At 36.3% G+C, this 21,138-nt stretch overlaps 1 protein-coding gene across 8 annotated transcripts in view; it reads left to right on the forward strand.

The window, feature by feature from the left end:
- Positions 1–21,138, forward strand: part of PPM1L (protein phosphatase, Mg2+/Mn2+ dependent 1L) — a 398,542-nt gene that overhangs the window by 138,692 nt on the left and 238,712 nt on the right. Inside the window, exon 1 of one of the 8 annotated variants that reach the window (XM_077160936.1) lies at positions 18,368–19,802. The exons of the other annotated variants lie outside the window; for them this stretch is intronic. The gene's annotated coding sequence lies outside the window, so the exon portion shown is untranslated. Of the gene's footprint in view, positions 1–18,367; positions 19,803–21,138 lie in introns of those variants that run through there. 8 annotated transcript variants of the gene reach the window in all.

Consider the following 21,138-nt stretch of genomic DNA (forward strand, 5'->3'; position numbering starts at 1 on the left):
AGGTCTAAATGGCAGTGTCCTTATTAGCAGCAAGAATTGTGGTTGTAGAGAAGTAGAACATAGTGTAAGTTTTGGAGTCAACAAAAAAACTGGTTTTAAAACTTCCTCTGCCATTTACTGTCTGGGTGACTCGAGTGTATTACTTGTGACTACATGAAATTTTCCAAGTCTCATGGCTAAAACTTAAAGCATGTTCTTTTCTCACTTTATGACTGGTCTCTGTTTCGAGACTTACGGTAATAAAAGTATGGATAAAAACATTCATAGACTCTTAAAGATGTCTCTTGGCCTACTGACCTTCTGAGACCTCTGAGTTACAGAGAAGAGGAAAAAGGGGAGAGTGCTGGGACAAAAAAAGGGATTTAAGGATTATGGTTCTTTAGCTTCTAGGCAGTTATCCTTCCTGAGCCTCAGCTTTTACATCTTTAAAATGGAGAACTCTACTTCGCAGAATTGTTATGAAGATAAATGTGGATAATTTAGCACAATGCCAGACCATTTTTTAAGCACTCAGTAAAACGGTAGCTGTCATTATTGCTGGTTGGTAGGATTTGGGTGGGCTTAATTTAATTAACAATTTTAAATCATGTCACTCTCTTTCCTTTATTCATTTCCTTCCCTGCTGCCTTAGAGGATGTGAATGTGTTTGGCACCTAGAAGTCTTGAACTAGGTGAAGGAAAAAAAGAGCAAACCTTAGGGATCTGAGTACTAGGAACGGTGTCCAGAATCAACCATGTGATATTTACACTTTCATCCCATTGGTCAAAACTTAGTCACATGGACATACGTAACAGCAAGGGAGGCTGGGAAATGTAGTCTGCTGTCTGGTAGCCATTACTATGGAAGAGAGGATCAGAATTTGATGGATAAGCAACAGTCTCTGCCAAGGAATTCAGTATGCTTCTGTGACATGTCAGTGTCCCCATGGAAACAAAACAACTAGGATGTTTTCTCAAGGACACGTAGTCATTTTAAATATTCTATTAATGTGATTCCATTTTGCTGATATTTTAACGTAGAATTTTTACTGTCAGTTTTTCATCTAGTGTAAAGCCTTTTGAGTTACCAATTTAAAAGATTAATATTTTGTTTATAATATTTTATTTATTCAGTCTGTTATTATCATTATTCCTTTTTATAGTACTGAGGTCTGAGAAATTGAGATATCTTTTCAACAGAGCCTAGACCTGCATCCTCAATTGACATACACTTTATGCCAATTTCTGCTTTGCATACCGTTACTGCTCATTACTTCTAGAATTAGGAGGGTCAGATACAGCAAAATGTATACCACAAATAACCACACTTAATTTATATATAAACAGTTATCGCATATCTGAAAATAGCATCCTGTGATTCTGTAAACCTGGTATTCTAAAAACTGTGTTTTTTTTCTTTCTGTTTTTATCATCAGTCTACCTGGATCCTTACTTGAATTTTAAAAACTTTCTATTTTGAAATGATTGTATATTCACATGCAGTTGTAAGAAATAATGTAGCGAGATCTCTTATACTCTTCACCCAGTTTTCCTTGATGCTAACATCCTGCATTACTAAGTACAAAATCACAACCAGGAAACTGACATTGATAGCACAACACTTATTCAATTTCGTCAGTCTTACATGAACTCATTTGTGTGTGTGTGTGTTCGTGTGTATAGTTTCTGTTGCATGTGTTGATCTTGTGACCACCGCCACAGTCAAGATACAGAATTGTTCCATCAATTCAAGGCTCTTTTGTGCTATCATTTTATAGCTACAGCCATCTCTCTCCTTCCCCATTTCTTAATCCTTAACAACTACTTATCTGTTCTTCATCTTCGTCATTTCAACACTCTTATATGGTTGGCATCATATAATATGTAGCTTTTTTTCTTTTTCTTTCTGGTATATATTCTAGGCCGTTAAAGCTTTGTCATTCTGGTCAGAGAGAAGGTTAAAGAACAGCTGATCCTCCAGTCTGTGAATACCTCCCTTCCTTACCTCACCGATGTGTATGAAGATATATAAATCTGACATGTATGATTGTCTTTTTTTCACTTGAAATTTTTATTGAGATAATTCTGTATGTTAGCTTTCAGATTGATTTTTTTCACGCAGTGTAATTCCCTTGAGCTCCACCAAGTTGTGTATACCAATAGTTCATTCCTTTTTGTTACCGAGTAGTATTCCTTTGTTTGGATGTACTACGATTTGATTTGCCAATATTTTCTTCCTTCCATCCTCTTTACAGGGTATTTTTTATAAAAACATTTTTATTGTAAACAACAAACAAACATACAAACATTCTTGACCTACAAACATTCTATACATGGTGCGCACATACCCAAGAAAGCGCTAGAACCTACACCATATGACATACCTCCAAAATTCAAAACCAATAATGCAATTAGAAAATAGGCAAAGTCATGAAGAGGTTAAAATAAATTGGATAGCTGGAAATGCTCAGCTCACAATATCATCACATAGTTGTGTATTCATCACCATGATCATTTTTTTGAACATTTGCATCTCTGCAGGAAAAGAAAGAAAAAAGAAAAAAGAAAAAACTCATACATGCCATACCCTTATTCCTCCCTCTTATTGACCACTGATATTTTCATTTACCCAATTCATTTTAACCTTTGTTCCCCCTATTATTTGTTTATTTTTTATCCATATTTTTTACTCATCTGTCCATACCATAGATAAAAGGTTTTCACAGTCACACAGTCAGATTGCAAAAGCTATATCATTATACAGTCATCTTCAGGAAACGTAGTTACTGGAACACAGCTCTACAGTTTCAGATACTTTCCTTTAGCCACTCTAATACACCATAACTAAAAAGGGGATGTCTATATAATGCATAAGAATAACCTCCAGAATAACCTCTCTATTCTATTTGAAGTCTCTCAGCCACTGAGACTTTATTTTGTCTCATTTTTCTCTTAGCCTTTTTGGTCAAGAAGGCATTCTCATTTCCAGGATGCCAGGTCCTGGCTCATTCCTGGGAGTCAGGTTGCATGTTGCCAGGGAAATTTATACCCCTGGTAATCATGTCCCATGTGGTGGGGAGGGGAGTGAGTTCACTGCCAAGTTGACTTAAGAGAGAGAGGCCACATCTGAGCAATGAAAGAGTTTCCTGGGGGTGACTCTTAGGCCTAGTTTTAAGTAGGCTTAGCCTATCCTTGGCAGGATAAGTTTCATATGAACAAACCGCAAGATTGAGGGGCATGGCCTATTGATTTGGTTGTCCCCACTGCTTGCGCGAATATTAGACCTTCTCCAAATGGGGAAGTTGAATTTCCCCCCTTTTTCACCATTCTCCCAAGGGGACTTTGCAAATACTTCTTTATTCACTGTTTAAATCATTCTGGGATTTATCTAGGCATCACACTGGATAAGCCTACAAAATTCCATGCCCTATTCAAGGTTCCATGTACTTATAGTGTTCAATTAACCTGTCCATATAAGTTATATAGGAAATGCCCTAGTCAAAATATAAATTTTGTACCAAATAAACATTTTTTGCTTTAGTCACATACAGAAGTTAAAGTTTTAAAATATGAATGACCGTCTATTTTCAACACATGGCAATATTGACATTCCTTTGTTCTCCCTCATGCAAAAACATTTTTAAATTTGTACATTTAGTCACTATCATTGTACACTCTAGCCATTCCTAAATTTTACCATCTCAGTCTTTACCATTTCCAGATGGGGAAGTTTAATATTTACTTCTTTCTCCCCAGTCCCTCAAGGGGACTTTGCAAATACTTTTTTATTCTCTGCCCAAATTACTCTGGGATATATCAGGACATCACACTAAATTCACAGGGTACTTTTTGCAGAGCAAAAGTTTTTAATTTTATGAAAGATTACACTTTCGATGTCAAGTCTAAGAATGCTTTGGTTTTGAATCTACTCCTAGATTCTGAAGATTTTCTCCAATTTTTTTATTGAGATAGAAGTTACATAACATACATTTCACCCATGTAAAGTATACAGGTGTACAGTTAAGTAATTTTTAAGTTATATTCACAGAGTTGTGCAATCATTACCACAATTTATTTTAGAACATTTTCATTACCCCCAAAAGAAGCCCAGTGCCCATTAATAGTTATTCTATATTCCTTTCACCTTCCTACATATACGCTAGGCTTAGGCAGCCACTAATCTACTTTCTGTCTTTATGGGTTTGTCTGTTTTGGACATTTCATATAAATGGAAGCATATATTATGGGGCCTTTTGTGATTACACTTTCATATAGTATAATATCCTCAAACTTCATCTACTTTCTAGTATGTCATTACTTCATTTCTTTTATTGTTGAATAATATTCCACCATATGGATATACATATTTTGTTTATCCATTTGACATTTGTATTGTTTCACTTTTTTGGCTATTGTGAATAATGCTGCTGTGAAAATTTCTGTACAAGTTTTATCATGGACACACATCTTCATTTCTCTTGGGTACACCTAGGAGTAGAATTGCTGGGACGTATGGTAACTCTATGTTTACCTTTTTGGGGAACTGCCAAACAGTTTTCCAAACTAGCTACACCATTTTACATTCCCACCAGTAATATATGAGGGTTCCAATTTCTTGATGTATTTACCAATGCTTTATTACCTGTCTTTTTTTGATTATAGCTGTCTTAGTGGTTAAGTAGTGTCTTGTGGTTTTGATTTATAAATTTGTTCTCGTTTGCTAGCTGCCAGAATGCAACACACCAGAGATGAATTGCTTTTAATAAAAGGGGATTTACTTCATTAGTTCTTCAGAGGAAAGGCAGCTGACTTTCAACTGAGGTTTTTTTCTTACGTGGGAAGGCACAGGGTGATCTCTGCTGGCCTTTCTTCCAGGCCTCTGGGTTCCAACAACTTTCCCCAGGGTGATTTCTTTCTGCATCTCCAAAGGCCTGGGCTGAGCTGCGAGTGCTGAGATGAGGTATGCTGAGCTGCTTGGGCTGTGCTATGTTTAGGTCTCTCATTTAAGCACCAGTCAGTTAAATCAAACATCATTCATTACAGCAGGCACGCCTCTTAGCCGGCTGCAGATGTAATGAGCAACAGATGAGGTTCACGTACCATTGGCTCATGTCCACAGCAACAGAATTAGGTAACGTCACCCGGCCAAGTTGACAACTGAATTAAGTACCTCAATTTCCTAGTGGCTAATGTTGAGCTTTTTTTCATGAACTTATTGGCTACATATACAGATGCGCACACAAATTATTGCTATAAATTCTTCTTTGGAGAAATGTTTACTCAGATCTTTTGTCCATTTTTTGAGTTAACTTTTTATTGAGCTATAGATTTTTTTTATATATTGTGGGATGAATATGAGATTTACAAGTATTTCCATTTTTCAGGTTGTCTTTTCACTTTCTTAATGATATCATTTGTAGCACAAAAGTTTTTAATTTTGATGAGGTTCAATTTGTCTTTTTTTTGTCCCCTGTACTTTTGGTATCATTTATAAGAAACCATTGCCTAATACAAGCTCATAAGGACTTATTTCTGTTTCCTTTAAGGATTTTATAAGTTTTAGCTACTGTATTTAGGTCCGTGATCCATTTTGAATTAATTTTTGTATATGGCATAAAGATTGCTTTTTTTTAAGATTAAGTTTTATAGTTTTATGTTTTATATTTAAGTCTATGATCTAATTGAGTTAATTTTTGTAAAAGGTGTAAGGTTTAAGTAGAGATTCTCTTTCTTTCTTTTTTTCTATTTCTTTTTCTTTTGCCTATAGATAGCCAATTGTGCCAGCACCATTTGGCTACCTTAAATTGAATTTTAAGTTAAACTTTGCCCCATATGTAGTCAGGCATCAAGTTGGGTTTCCTCTAGAGAAGGAAGTATATTTCAGAAGGTATCTCTCACTTCAATAGCCTTCAAAAAGAAAAATAAATAGGAAGTAGAGGTATTAAGAAACTAAGAAGTAGGTGTACCTCAGTTTTTCCACCTACAAAAGAAAGATAATACTTAATTGACAAGGTCAAAATATGATGATTAAAGTAAGAAATACCAGTATCTGGTTATAAAGATACTTTTTAATACCATTTAAAAGACTTACAAATAGGATAGTATTTTATAAGATTACCATGCAGAAAAGGAAAATAGAAAAGAAATTTTTGAGTTATTCATCTTTTTTGAGTTCTAGAGTTTTGAAGGTGAAAACACATATTATAAAAGTTCTAAAATCTTCAAACTAAAGTAATGAGCCGTAACAGAAAAACAGATGAACAAACTTGGTATTTCATATTTCAGGTGTTTTTTATCTCGAATTTTGTTCATCCATGGCTTTTATGTCGCCCATGCAGTTGGCGGACCTGCGGTGAAGTGATACCTCATTAATAAAATATAAATCTTCCATGTGATTTTGTTATCTCTTTCTTTGCAGTTATTGTGCTTTAAGGCAAACTTTTGCTTTAGGTTTGATCTTTCCATGTAAGGAAATCTCTGCAGGCATTTTCTGTTTGTTTTAAATTACACAGTGACCCTTAAGTTTTGCAGTGTGTGTTAGGTATTTTATACCTCATTGTGCTCCTTTAAAAATGTATAACATTACATTCCTCAGTTTGAAAGATGTATTTCGAAAAATGAATATTATATATGAGGCAACTACAACAATCTCCTGTTTTCTAGAATAGCCGAATAACTATTACCATATATATATCGTAAGTATGTTACTGTTAACCTCAGTCAGTTGGTGAGTTTTAAAGTATATTTTGACACTGTGCATGTTGGTTTCTGTGAAGCCCTTATTTTTAAAAAAATATTGACATGTACCTTTATAATATACCATAAAAGTCACCCTTTTAAAATAAGCAGTTTAGTAGTTTTTAGTATTTCACTAAGTTGTGTAGCAATCACCACTGTCTAATTGCTATTGCTAATTCAACTGTGGCCCAGTTTCCAAATCCAGTGTATCTTTCCCCTTCTATTGCTTATCTTTTTGGAGCTCTCTGCTGCGTTTGGCATTATGGTACCTTTTCAATGTTTGAATCTCTTTACTCTCTGATTTCTACAGCAGCGCATTCTCTCTTTCCTCCCATCAACCATCACATCCACGGGCTCCTCTTTCTTTGACTAGAGATTGTTTGTTGGGCTGCAAGTTTCTGTTCGTAGTCTCTTGCTTTTCCTTTCACCTCTGCTTGGATCTCTCAGCCCTCTCTCTGTTTCTGTTCTTTGGTCATCACTCCTAGATTGAAGTTCTTAGTCTTGTCCTGTTTTGGACGCTTCCTTCTTATCTCTGCAGCTGCCTTCTCGGCATTGCCACTAGGGTCGTCCAGAGCTTTACACAATCTACATGTCTGTACAAATTTGCCTTTTTTGCCTGCTGAACCACTTCTATATTCTCTTTCTCTCATTTAGTAAGAGCACCATTTACACAGTTACTGAAGCTAGAAATTTAACAGTTCTCCGGTCTCCTTTTCTCCCTCATCACTCCCTTCAAATTAACCATGAAGACCTTTCAATTTTATTCCCGAGTATTTTGCCAATTAATTATCTTATTCCAAAACTACTGCCTTCTTTCTTCAGTACTGGTGTAGGGTGGTGAGTGGATCTATGGAGAAATTGGCATTATCCATCCCAGTGACCCCGTTTTTAACCTCAGTGTAGTAATTCAGGACTTATCAGTTATATGGGAATATTTCATATCTTAAATATCTGTGTTGTTTTCTGGTTTTGACATTTCCTGGACCATGTTATCCTTTTCTCCTTAAATACACAGACAGCTTTGAGTGATGTGCCGTTTCTTGATTCATGCCTCAGTTTTCCTCCCTTCCTGGATTGCTCTAGACTTACTTATGAAGACTTGAATTTTTTCCAGAGCTCACACAGCATCTCCATCAGGGAATGTTCTCTAAACCTTCTCTCACATTCAGCACAGCCTGCATCTAAGTGCAGAGCTAGAATCTAGTTTGGGGGTTGGGGGTGCTGAGTAGGGTATACCAGTTCTGAATTTGTGATCCATGTCATAGCCGATTCCGTTGGAGGAGGGGACCTTATTTCACTTAAAGGAAAGTTCCTTTTTTTGTCCTTATTGCTGTTCTTTCTCTGTTCTTTCCCATACTGGGGAGAGAGTAATTTCTTTCTCCAATCATTCCTGCAAGAATTTCTATGTCACTATGCCCCAGTGGGCATCTCTTTCTAAAATAGATCCTTGTAAATACTGTTATTTTACATATTTATTTTTATCTTCTGCCTACTGTCACAAAGGATTTGAAATATTACACAGCAGTAAGATCTGATATATGTTAAATTTCACTTGATGCTGTAGACAGCGTTTTAATTTTTTAAAAATAAGGCCAGTAAGGTTGATAAAATCTCACTGTTTGGAAAACCAGAGGAATGGTCCCTAGAGTTAACTAAAAATAAGAGAAGCATCAGCTTCAAGATTAATATATGTTTATTTAAGTAGATATATTTTTGTCTATTGTGTAGGGTTAAAAAAAGGTTTCAGAGATGTGCCTTCTTTCTTTGAAAAGCTGAAAGCCATGTCCAAATGTGAGGCCCCAAAATGGTGAAAATAGGTAATTTAGATGCCTGATTTTTCTTAGAAATAAACTTTCTCTGCCAGTAGATTGCATGACTTACAGGGCAGGGATAATTTGCATCCAGTACAGTGGTTTCAAAACTGAGGTACATTATTCCTTTTAGGAAGTTAGATTTTCCTGAAAGGAGTAAACACTTCATTTTTGAGAAGAATAGCATACTGAAATATTGAAAGTATTTTTTAACACCTAGCATGAAACTTTTTTGGGAGAAGAAAAGAGATAAATTATAGAGAAAAGGTCAGGTAAAGTGGTTAGTAGGAACATTAGTTAGCTAGTGGGGAAGACACAGATACTTGGGGAATAGAGAGGTAAACTAGGGAATGGATGGAAGGTAGAAGACTGGAAGGCACCCGAGAGAAACACTACAGGAATTTTTTAAAGTGAGCTTTGCTGGAGCCTATATTATCTGAGCCAAGACCTTCCATTCTGTGGCTTTGCCCTTCATAGAAAATGAATTTATTGTTGTTTTTGACATCATGTTGATATTTTCCCCTAAGGGATACATAGTTAGAACTCCCTGATGAAGAAAAGGTCCTGTGTGTGTTTTATAGATAATCATTTTCTAAACCATCAAGTGAAATTCAGCTTCAATCTTCAGGGCAAATGAAGATTAGTTGGGATGTATTAAACTTTTTGAGTTTAGTGTTCACAACAAGTGTTTCATAAAGGAAAATGCTGGCCATTATTCTTCCTCAGGAAAGAAATTGTTGATAAAAAACAATTTTGCGATGGAAGATTTATAGCAACATCAGAAGCTAGACCAGCCAGGGCACCAGGCCTCTGGGGCGATGAGGGTGACTGGGACCACCGAGTTTTCCATGTGCAGTTTTTCCTCTTACAAAACCAAAAAACAAAAAACAAATGAAAAGTTATTTTAGTATGGCCTCCCCAAAAACAATTAGGGAAAATATTTACTCTTTAAAAGTTATATTCTATTTTAGTGGAAAATGTTAATGCTCAACAGAGATACTTCAGTGGAAGGGGATGGCAGTGAGAGAGCATCTTCCATTTCAGACATATTAGTTTTCCCACCTGATCGAATAATTACATGTGAATAATCTGTTGATTCAGGACTGAGAGGGTTGGTAATTTTATCTTGATCTCCTTCATCCAAAGAAGCAGGTGACACAAATGCCAAAAAAACAAACAAAAACTCCCCAGATCCTAATGCTGCAATACCCCATACAATTAAGTAGGTGGAGTATATCCCCTTTAAACAAACTCTCTGGATGAGTCCCAACTTTTCACTGACTATATAATCAGCAATGATGCTTTTAATATTGTACTTTTCTAATTATCTTCTGTGGGCAATTGGTCACCTCTAAAGGTAATTCAGATGGTGTTCTAGTTTGCTAGCTGCCAGAATGTAACAAACACATCAAAGATGGATTGGCTTTTAATAAAAGGGGATTTATTTCATTAGTTCTTTAGGGGAAAGGCAGCTAACTTTCAACTGAGGTTCTTTCTTATGTGGAAAGGCACAGGGTGATCTCTGCTGGCCTTCCCTCCAGGCCTCTGGGTTCCAACAACTTTCCCCGGGGTGATTTCTTTCTGCATTTCTGACGTCCTGGCCCGAAAAAGCTGTGATGAGGTATGCTGAGCTGCTGAGATGAGGTATGCTGAGCTGCTTGGGCTGTGCTACATTTAGCTCTCTCATTTAAGCACCAGTCAATTAAATCAAACATTCATTACAGCAGGCACGCCTCTTAGCTGACTCCAGATGAAATGAGCAACAGCTGAGGTTCATGTAACAGTGGCTCATGTCCACAGCAGCAGAACTAGGTAACATCACCTGGCCAAGTTGACAACTGAATCTAACTACCACATGTCTACCCCTTGTCAACTTGGTAACTACACACATCACCTTAAACAATATTAAAGTGCAAAAAATTCTCTTCTAACTGTGGACCTATGAATCTCAAAATGAGTTATCAGGTGCCAATATGGAAAGGAAGGATAGTCACAGGATCCACAGGAGAAATTGGAAGGAAAACCTGCAGGGCAAACACCATTGGATTTCAAAGCCTGAAAGTCATTTATCCTTCGGCTTTAGAAAGTGGCAGTCCCACCCTTTCCAAGGGCCTAGGAGGTGGCCCGCCTCTTTCCAAATCCACCTCAGGGAACATTGAGGAGACCACCTTTTACTCGGCTCTACTCTCTCCAGGCATTGGGGCCACACCTGGACTCTGCCATTTCCATGTGTCAACTTGGCCAACTGGTGGTACCTGTTTGTCTTGTTGGGCAAGTGCTGGCTGTCTGTTGCAATGAGGACATTACATAGAATTAAATCATGATCATGTCAGCTGCATCCACAGCTGATTCCATTTCTAATCAGCCAAGGGGAGTGTCTTCTGCAATGAGTGATGCTTAATCTAATCACTGGAAGCCTTTTAAGGAGGATTCAGAAGAGACACGCTCTCTTCCTGCTTTGGCTGGTGAGCCTCTCCTGTGGAGTTCATCCAGATCCTCCATTGGAATCATCAGCTTCGCAGCCTACCTTGCGGATTTTGGACTATGCATTCCCTGGTTACATGAGACACTTTTATAAATTTTTTATTTGCGAGTGTTTCCTGTTGATTCTGTTTCTCTAGAGAACCCTAACTAATACAACTTGTTACCAGGAGTGGTTCTTATAGCCAGGATCCATGGGTCCAAGAACCAAGGGGTGGAAATGGGAGTGGTACCACTCACTATTACCCCTAGTGATCCGCTAGGAAAAGTTTTGCTTTCTGTCCCTGTGACCCTGAGCTTTGTTGGTCTACAGGTTTTAGTTCCAAAAGGGGGAGTGTTTCCACCAGGAGAAACAACAGTGATTCCATTGAACTGAAATCTAAGGCTGCCACCTGGTCACTCTGGGCTACTCATCATGCCCCTGGATCAACAAGCCACAAAGGGGATTACATTATTGTCTGGGGTGATGACCCTGACGATCAGGGGGAAATAGGACTGCAGCTACACAATGAAGGTAAAGAAAAGTTTTCTTGGAATATAGGAGATCCCCTAGGGTGTCTTTTAGTACTACCATGCCCTGTGATTAAAATTAATGGAAAACTGCAGCAACCCAATCCAGGCAAGACTCCCAATGGCTCTGAAACTTCAGGAATGAAGGTTTGGGTCACCCTACTCCTGGTACCAAAATCTGTTCTAGTTTGCTAGCTGCCGGAATGCAATATATCAGAAACAGAATGGCTTTTAAAAAGGGGAATTTAATAAGTTGCTAGTTTACAGTTCCAAGGCTGAGAAAATGTCCCAATTACAACAAGTCTATAGAAATGTCCAATCTAAGGCATCCATTTCATGAAGCTCCCTGGGAGTGGCTAGTGGATTCTCTGCTTTGTGGTGCTGCAGCATTCTCTGCTCTCTCTGAATCCCCTCATTCTCCAAAATGTTTCCCCTTTATAGGACTCCAGAAACTTATCAAGACCCACCCAAATGGGTGGAGACATGTTGTCACCTAAACCAGCATAACAACCACTCTTGATTAAATCACATCTCCAGGGAGATGATCTGATTACAGTTTCAAACATACAATATTGAATAGGGATTATTCTGCCTTTATGAAATGGGATTTAGATTAAAACTTGGCTTTTCTAGGGGACATATATCCTTTCAAACCAGCACAGATGGTTTATCGCAGAACTTATGTTTATGATACAATGCTATATTTTATTTCATCTGGGGTTCACCAAAATCAGTGTCATTTCTCCAATTATCTGAAAACAAATCATCTTTAGGGTACTGCATTAATTTCCTGTTGCTGTTGTAACCATTTACCATAAACTTGGTGTCTTAAAACAACAGAAATTTATTTTCTAACAGTACTGGAGGCCAAAGTCTGAAATCAAGATGTTGCCAGGGCTGTGTTCCCTCCCAACGTTCTGGAATAGAATCTGTTCCTTTGTGTCTTTCAATTTCAGGTGGCGCCAGGTAGGTGTTCCTTACCTTGTAACTGTGTCATTCTAGTCTCTGCTTCTTTGGTCACATTGCCTCCTCCTCCTCCTCTTCTTCCTCTTCTGTCTCAAAACTCCTGTTTCTTAAAAGTTTGCATGTGATTACATGTAGAGTTCTCCAACATATGGTCTTCCTCTCCCAAGATCCTTAATTTAGTCATACCTTTTACTATAAAAGGTTATATTCACTCTTTTGCATATAAGATAATATGGTAATATTCATAGGTTCCGAGGGTTAAGATGTAAACATATCTTTTGGAGGTCACCATTTAGCCCATTACAGGTATTTTGTCCCTTCTTATTGTTCTATAAGATTTAGGAAGTTCAGTCTACCTGCATAAAGAGTAAATATATCATCATAATCTTTCAGTAATCCTAATTTTTATAGAAAAAAAAATATAAACTTTATCATTCCCCACAATGAACCTAAATTTGATTATTCAGGCCATGGACCATACCAGTAAAATAGAAAATATGGAAGGGGAAATAATCCCAGGGTGAATTCTGTTTGACTCTGGTCAAATATAGAAGGATAAAAATCCTTAAAAATAATTAAAAGATTAAAGTCAGTTTTTACTATAAATTAGCTAGAAAGTACTGAGCAAAAAAAGCGTGCATTTGGGTTTTGCTGAATGAATATTGAAAATAATTTATTTGGGGTTGAAATTTTGTCCATGAAATAATACTTAAGGTGCACATATTATGAATAAGCTAGCAGGAATATTTTGATACAAAATATTTTGAAACTAAAGACTTTGTACCTCATTTGTTTCCAATTTAATTTCTTTTGACATCAATACAAAGTATTTTGAAACTAAAAACTGTTTGCAGTGCATTTGTTTCCAATTTAATTTCTTTTGACAGATGCCAACAAAATGTTTCAGATTTTCATAGTATTCAGTAGGAGGAGAGCATACAAAGTCAAATTTTAACCTTTTTCTGCCTATACCTCGTCTTTCACTACACAAGCAGGTATTTATATTATAACCCTGAATCCCCATACATCCATCAGTCACTGACAGCTGACCAACTAGTAAGGTCAGATAAATGTTTGATCATCTTGGCATAAGGTGTAGGCATTGCCAAATTAGAGGGTCTTCAGACTTCAGATATATCTTATATGAGTATACCAGTAAGATGTCTTGATCCCAACATATGGTTTAGTTAGTTTAAAAATAAAGGCTAGGACATAGAGAATAGTTACCTTTGTTACTGGTGCATGGCTTACCTAAAATTCATGGAAGTTATCTTGAAGAAGCCAGAACCAGTTGGTATATATCTGGGGACTTTCCTAGACTCTATAGGCTGGGTAGTGTTCCCAGTCTTTCTGAAGAGGGATGAGGGAGGTAGAATGTATAAGGGAAAGTGTTTTTAGAATAGTGTGTGGTCTCTCTGGATACTGCAGAGGCAGTGTGTAGGGACAGTGAAAGATATGGGTAGAACCATTAATTGAATCCTAAATCTTAGAAAGCTTTTGAATAACAGGCTTAAAAGTTTGGATTTTCTTCCTTTTTTTTCTTTTTTTGATCCTCTCCCTCTCATTTCATCTATTTCTCTCTATTTCTTTTATTTTAGATGGGGTGGCTTTTCTTAGATTATTTTTGGTATTGATTGTTCAATAAAATTTTCTTTTCTGTAGTATTAAACAAATTTTTGAAACTCCTTTCCCAAAATGTATTTTCGTGTTTGATTCTAAGTTTTCTATCCTTTACTTGGACAAAAGGAAACAAAAAAATCTGGACTTTGATTTTTTAAAAGTTTTTAACACTTTGAAAGAAAGAAAGAAAGATTAATATTCCTGATGTCACACTTCCTTTTCTTAAAAAACGGAAAAAAAGCCTTTTCTTTCCAAACAAAATATGGAAATTTTGCTGCCAAAAGGTAATGTGTTTCTCCTTTCTAATTACAGTCTTTAAAATTCTGACAGTCTGGGTCCTGAAAATTCTATTATCATAACTCTTAAATATACTTTTCATAGAAATTCACATTTCATCTTTAACCTCAATAGTTCTTAGGACCTAAACTATTTTAATAAAAACCAGTAGTTTAAAAATCAAAAAAATGAAATTCCTGCTTTGAAACACAACTAAAATTGTTTTGGTTGTGTTTCTGGTGGATCATCAAGATCAGACTTTGTAACCACGTGGCGTGATTAAGATGGTTGCCTTAAAAATATAATGCATAAAAACAGCATCTCTTGTCTTTTGTCTTCCAACTGGGACCATATAGTTTTTCAAACTTTAAATGTATAACAGTCCTTTTTATTTGTACACTCCATTTATTGTATTCTACTGTTTATTCATGCATTCTTCCATACTGAGTATTTAATCTCTGCCAGTCCTGTGAATACAAAAAATGCAAGACATAATCTCTGCCCTTAAGGAGGTTACAGGCTTGTGGGAGGGGCAGGCATGTGGACAAATAATTGTAGCTTAAAATAATGAATGCTATTATAGTAATAACACAAAGTCCCTTTTTAGAGTCTTCAACTCAAAGTCTTTTAGAGACTTCAACTCTAACCCACATTTCCCAACTGATTATTTTCTTCTTCTGTGGATCTTTCTCCTTATCCCTCAACTTCTTTTTCATATACACGTGCATACATATTGCTTACTTCCTCATTTTTGCTTCCAGGTTTTCCTGCTTTGGCTGTGAAAGCCTTCTGCTGTGACTACTTCCTTTCCTACAGAAAAGCTCCCTCCAATACTCCAATTTTGCCTTTAAATAGTAACAGAAAAAATAATGTGCCTCATTATTTGTGAAGCAGGGTATCTCAGTTAATACAAAAAATGGCAAAGCCTATTGTCCTAAAAGGAAAGTTATTCATATTATTATAATGTGAACTGTTTGTAGAATATGTAGCCAGGTGTGTATGGATTTATATATACACTGTATATATGCAGTAAGTACAGCAATGCCTCCCTTTTAGGGCATTTAACTTTCAAAACAACTTCAAGTGGAATGAATCACTATTCAGTTTTATCACCTTTTTTTTTTTTTTTTTTTTTTGCACGGGCAGGCACCGGGAATCAAATTCAGATCTCCAGCATGGCAGGCTAGAACTCTGCCTGTTGAGCCATCATGGCCCACCTTTGCCTTGTTTTTATATATAATTTTTAAATGAAAGAGGATCTATTACCCTCAAAAAGAGGAGAATTTCTCCCTCTAAATCTTACTGTATTTTGACTAAAAATGCAAGACCTTAGAAAGGTTACTAAACAGTGCAACACAGGTTAATAAAATCCAAGATTATCAACATAGGTGGTTGTTGGGAATTGTATCATGTACCCCACGATAGTCATGCTCAGTTCCCAACCCGTGGTCCTGTGGGCATAAACCCTTTAGTAAACAGGACCTTTGAAGATATTTTTAGTTAAGGTGTACCCAAACCAAATGAGGGTGACTGTAGTCCAATATGGTCGAAGTCCTTATAAACAAAGGAAATTGGACACAACTCTGAAGAAAGTAATATCTTTGAAATGAAAAAGCTAAAATATTAGACCCCCCCCCACAATTTCTGAAATCATAATACTGCCAAATCCTTAAATGATTCTTAATTTTCAAGGAAAACTATGGTTAAAAATGAAGAGATCATATTAAGGAAAGTAGTAAGGAAAAAAAATGCTTTGAGTGAAGTGGATACAGAATGAAATGCTTGTCAGCTTTAAAAAAACTCTAGTGTAAAGAAAAACTCTTGCTTTAATTTTACCTCTAATTTATTATAAATTATAGGTCTGCCGAAGAGAGAAAGAAAAGAACAAGCTGTCATTTCCTTTCCAGACACAAATCAGACAAATTGTTACACAGCAGGAGGATACTCTGCTAATTTTGACAGCCACTCAATGAATTCATTTAGTGGCCTTTCTCAGACACCATACCTGTGTGGCTTCTATTTTTCCAGACATTTTCACTGACACATTTTTGTTAATTTATGACAAGTGTAAATTAGAATTTTTTTTTACTTCAAATAAATATTATTGATTGAAATAGTGATTTGAAACTGAAGAGTGTAGAAATTTTAAAATGTAGACCTGGAGACCACATTCAAACCCTTCCACATTCAACAAGAGGTCCTCAAGTATTTGGCCCTACCTTACTTTTCTAGCCTTTTTTCTTAATTGCTGGGATACCTATTGTGCTGGTTTGAAAGGATGTACCCACTTTAGAAAAGCCATGTTTTAATCCTAATCCCATTTGTAAAGGCAGCCTTTTCTTCTAATCCCTTTTCAGTACTGCATATTTGAAACTTTAATTAGATCATCTCCCTGGAGATGTGATTCAATAGAGTGGTTCTTAAACTGGATTAGGTGGAGACATGTCTCCACTCATTTGGGTAAGTCTCGATTAGTTTACTGGAATCCTATAAAAGAGAATGACAAGGGAGAAAGCCAGGAAATTCAGAGAGAGCAAAGAATGCTGCAGCATCATGAAGTAGAGTCCACCAGTCAGCACTTTGGAGATGAAGAAGGAAAACACCTCCCAGGGAGCTTCATGAAACAGGAAGCCAGGAGAGAAAGCTAGCAGATGACACCATGCTTGCCATGTGCCCTTCCAGATGAGAGAGAGAAACTGTGATTGTGTTCACCATGTGCCTTCTCACTTGGGAGAGAAACCCTGAACTTAATCAGCCTTCTTGAACCAAGGTATTGTTCCCTGGATGCCTTTGATTGGACATTTCTATAGACTTGCTTTAACTGGGACATTTCCATGGCCTACAAACTGTTAACTTGCAACTTATTAAATTTCCCTTTTTAAAAGGCTTTCCATTTTCTGGTATATTGCATTCTGGCAGCTAGCAAACTAGAACACTTACACTACCTGTCACCTGGCTAAATTCACTCTTTCAGCTTGGCACTTGTGTATTTTCCTTCGCCCCCACTGAGTGCTTTCTGTGATTAAATTATTGTTTCAGAAACTTAGCTTTGTTCTTCATTATTAATCTCTGAAGAAAGCTTTGCTCTGCATATTCAGTATTGAAACAGGTTGAAATCTTTCATTAAAATTCCAGCTGCAAGTTCTTGTCCTGATTTAAGCCATGTGCTGTGGTGAAAAGTGACAAATGCTTGTACAAAGACTCTGAATTTATGAGACTTTGTGGAGGGTATTTTATAGGTTGGACAACTATGAAGAATGTTGCTGAAATTTAAAACAATAATTTATATTCAGTAGTTAGATTGTAGGGTCACACAGATAAGCCTGATTCTTTGAGTAAGCTGTACTCTGCCTAAATGTTTACTCTGCCTAAACATTTGAGAGTAGATTGAGTAAATCATGCTCTTACTTAATGCTTCCATGTATATTTCCTAAGAATAGGTATATCCACTTATATAAACACCATAAGTACAATGATCAAGTATAAGAAATTTAACATTGATATAAAGCATATAGTCTATATTCCAATTTTTTCAGTTACCCCAATAATATCCTTTTGAATACTTTCTCCTCCATTATTAGATCAATTTCAGAATCATGTTTTGTGTTTAATTGTCATTGTTTCTTAGTCTTTTTCTTTTTAAAAATTGTGGTAACGTATAGATAACATACACAGTTTCCCTCTCAGCCTCTCCCAAGCAATCCATTCAGTGACATTAATTGCATTCACAATGTTGTGCTACCCTCCATTACCAAAATTTTCCATCACCCCAAACAGAAACTCTCTTATGCATTGACTCTCCATTCCCACCCCCCACTCCCCTTCTTGTCTCTGTAACCTCTACTCTATTTTCTGTCTCTATGTATTTACATATTCTAATTATTTCATATAAGTGGACTTACATTTGTCTTTTTCTGTTTGGCTTATTTCACTCAATTTGATGTCTTCAAGTCTCATACAAATTGTAGTATGTATCATAACGTCTTTTCTTTTTTTTTAATGGCTGAATAATGTTCCACTGTATGTATATTCTACATTTTGTTTATCCATTCTTTGGTTGATGGACACTTGTGCTGGTTTGAAAGGATGTATGTCCCCTAGAAAAGCCATGTTTTAATCTAAATCCCATTTCATAAAGGCAGAATAATCCCTATTCAATACTGTATGTTTGAAACTGTAATTGAATCATCTCCTTGGAGATAGATTTAATCAGGACTGGTTGTTCAGCTGGATTAGGTGACGACATGATCTCCACCCATTTGGGTGGGTCCTGATAAGTTTCTGGTGTCCTATAAAAGAGGAAACATTCTGGAGAAAGAAAGAAATTCTGAGAGAGCAGAGTAGAATGACATAGCCACGAGGAGCAAAGTCGACCAGCCAGCAACCTTTGGAGATGAAGAAGGAAAATGTCTCCTGGGGGACTTCATGAAACAGGAATCCAGGAGAAGAAGTTAGCAGATGATGCCATGTCCACCATTTGCCCTTCCAGATGAAAGATAAACTCTGACCATGTTCACCGTGTGCCTTTCCAGATGAGAGAGAAACTATTGACTGTATTTGCCATGTCCCTTCTCACTTGAGAGAGAAACCCTCAACTTCGTTGGCCTTCTTGAACCAAGGTATCTTTCCCTGGATGCCTTTGATTGGACATTTCTATAGACTTGTTGTAATTGGGATGTTTTCTCAGCCTTAGAACTGTAAACTAGCAACTTATTAAATTCCCCCTTTTAAAAGCTGTCCCATTGCATTCCAGCAGCTAGCAAGGTAGAACGACATTGAATTGCTTCCATCTTTTGGCTGTTATGATTAATGTGGCTATGAACATTGGTGTACAAAAACTGTTCAAGTCCCTGCTTTCAGTTATTTTGAGGATATACCTAGAAGTGGGATTGTTGTGTCATATATTAATTCTAAAACTTTTTGAGGAACAACCAAACTATTTTCCACAGAAGTTTACACCATTTTAGATTACCACCAACAATGCATTATGTTCCTGTTTCTTCATATCCTTGCCAATATGTTTGTTTTAAAAATAATAGCCAGTTTGTTGGGTGTGAAATGATAACCCACTTTGGTTTTAATTTGCATTTCTCTAATGAATAATGATATTGAACATCTTTTCATGTTTTATTGGCCTTTTGTTATATCTTTGGAGAAATGTCTTTTCAAGTTTTTGCCCATTTTAAACAGGGTTGATTTTCTTTTTGTTGTTAAGTTGTAGTCAGCAAAGGTTGTTTGAACATTTTTTATTTGCTAGGTGCCAGGAATAAATGGGTGAGTAAGACATGAGTCTTGGCTTCTTGAATGGCCACTACTACTGACATGGTACCACTTCTCCCAAAACAGCCTACCTGACTCCAAGAATGGCCTAAGGTTCAGTGTTCATTGGAGTTTATTCTCAATAGGAAATAAAGTGTTGAAGTAAGTAGAAATTTTTTGATGATGTTATTAACCAAAATGGTCCAGAGAGCTTATATTTTGTAAATGGATAGAAAAATCAGCAATGGATTGAGAGTTGTAAGTGTAAATAAATGCATATACTGAAAACTCCAATTATATGTACAAAAAGATGAACTTTAATCTACCAAGTATCCAAAGTTCAGGTGTGTGGGCCCTAGATGAAGACAACTCATTGTAGCAGTTATTAAAGGTCAGTAAAAACTAGCTAAATGAAGAAGAGTATCTTGAAAAACAAAAAATATTCTAGTGTCTTAGTCATAGCCATAATTTATTTATCATGTATCCAGTTTGGATGCCAAATATTAGAATGCAGAGGGCTAAAGGGTACTGGAAAAGTCAATAATTGAGTATATAAGGTAGCTACAATGTAATAACTGACCAAGGAAGACTGACTTTCCAGAAAAAAAAAAATTCTGAGGAGAAATGATTGAGGTTTATGAAATCATGAGGCATGTGAGAGGGATAAATGTGAACCTGTTCATCAAATCTTAGAACCATTTAAAGCTTTGAAACAGTAATTTTAGGGTAGATGGAAGGTCACAGAAATTGCATTTTATTGGTGATTAATGTCTATGTTGTAGGATCATCTAATATGTAGCTGCTTTAAGATAAAAATAACTTTTGTTATTGTAATGATTAGTCCTTAATGGATCTAATTACTTTCACATTTACCTTGAAAGTAATTTTGATGGCTTTCAAAATTATTTTGCCTTTCTCTGAATCTGTTTATAAGGGAAATGTGTTTTTTTAAGCAAATTTTCAGATAGAGGTAGGAAATTCTTTATTTCAATGAGTGATACAGACATCAAATTAATACCATTAAGTATTGGGCAGTTGATTTATTGTGGGTTATTAAAGAAACATGTAATGTTACATGTGTATCCTTTAGCATTGGACTTTCTTATTATGGAAGATGGCTGTCTTTTTCTTAAAATATATTTTGGTATTTTTGTAGAGACTAAATACCAAGCCAACAATTGATCTTACTCAGTAAGGCATCTCTTGTATCTTGTCCTGTATTACAGCTGCTGTGGCTCCCCACCCCCATTAGACACAGTGATGAAGTTTTTCTCCTCTCAGTGCCTAGAATGGTACTTAGGTAAAGCTTTTCTGAATTCCAAGAGAGTAACGCCTCCTACCTACAAAGTATTGCTTTGTATTTAGTGCTTTGTAGAATAACCATGCAGATATGCTCTTTGAGCTTTGAATACTAATGGGATGGTTTCACTTTATTAGTTTTATACATTATAAAGTCCAGTGGAACAGTTTGCTAGATTTTATCATAGGCTTAAGCCAG

Source organism: Tamandua tetradactyla, chromosome 5, assembly GCF_023851605.1.
Source record: "Tamandua tetradactyla isolate mTamTet1 chromosome 5, mTamTet1.pri, whole genome shotgun sequence".
Lineage (NCBI taxonomy): Eukaryota > Metazoa > Chordata > Mammalia > Pilosa > Myrmecophagidae > Tamandua > Tamandua tetradactyla.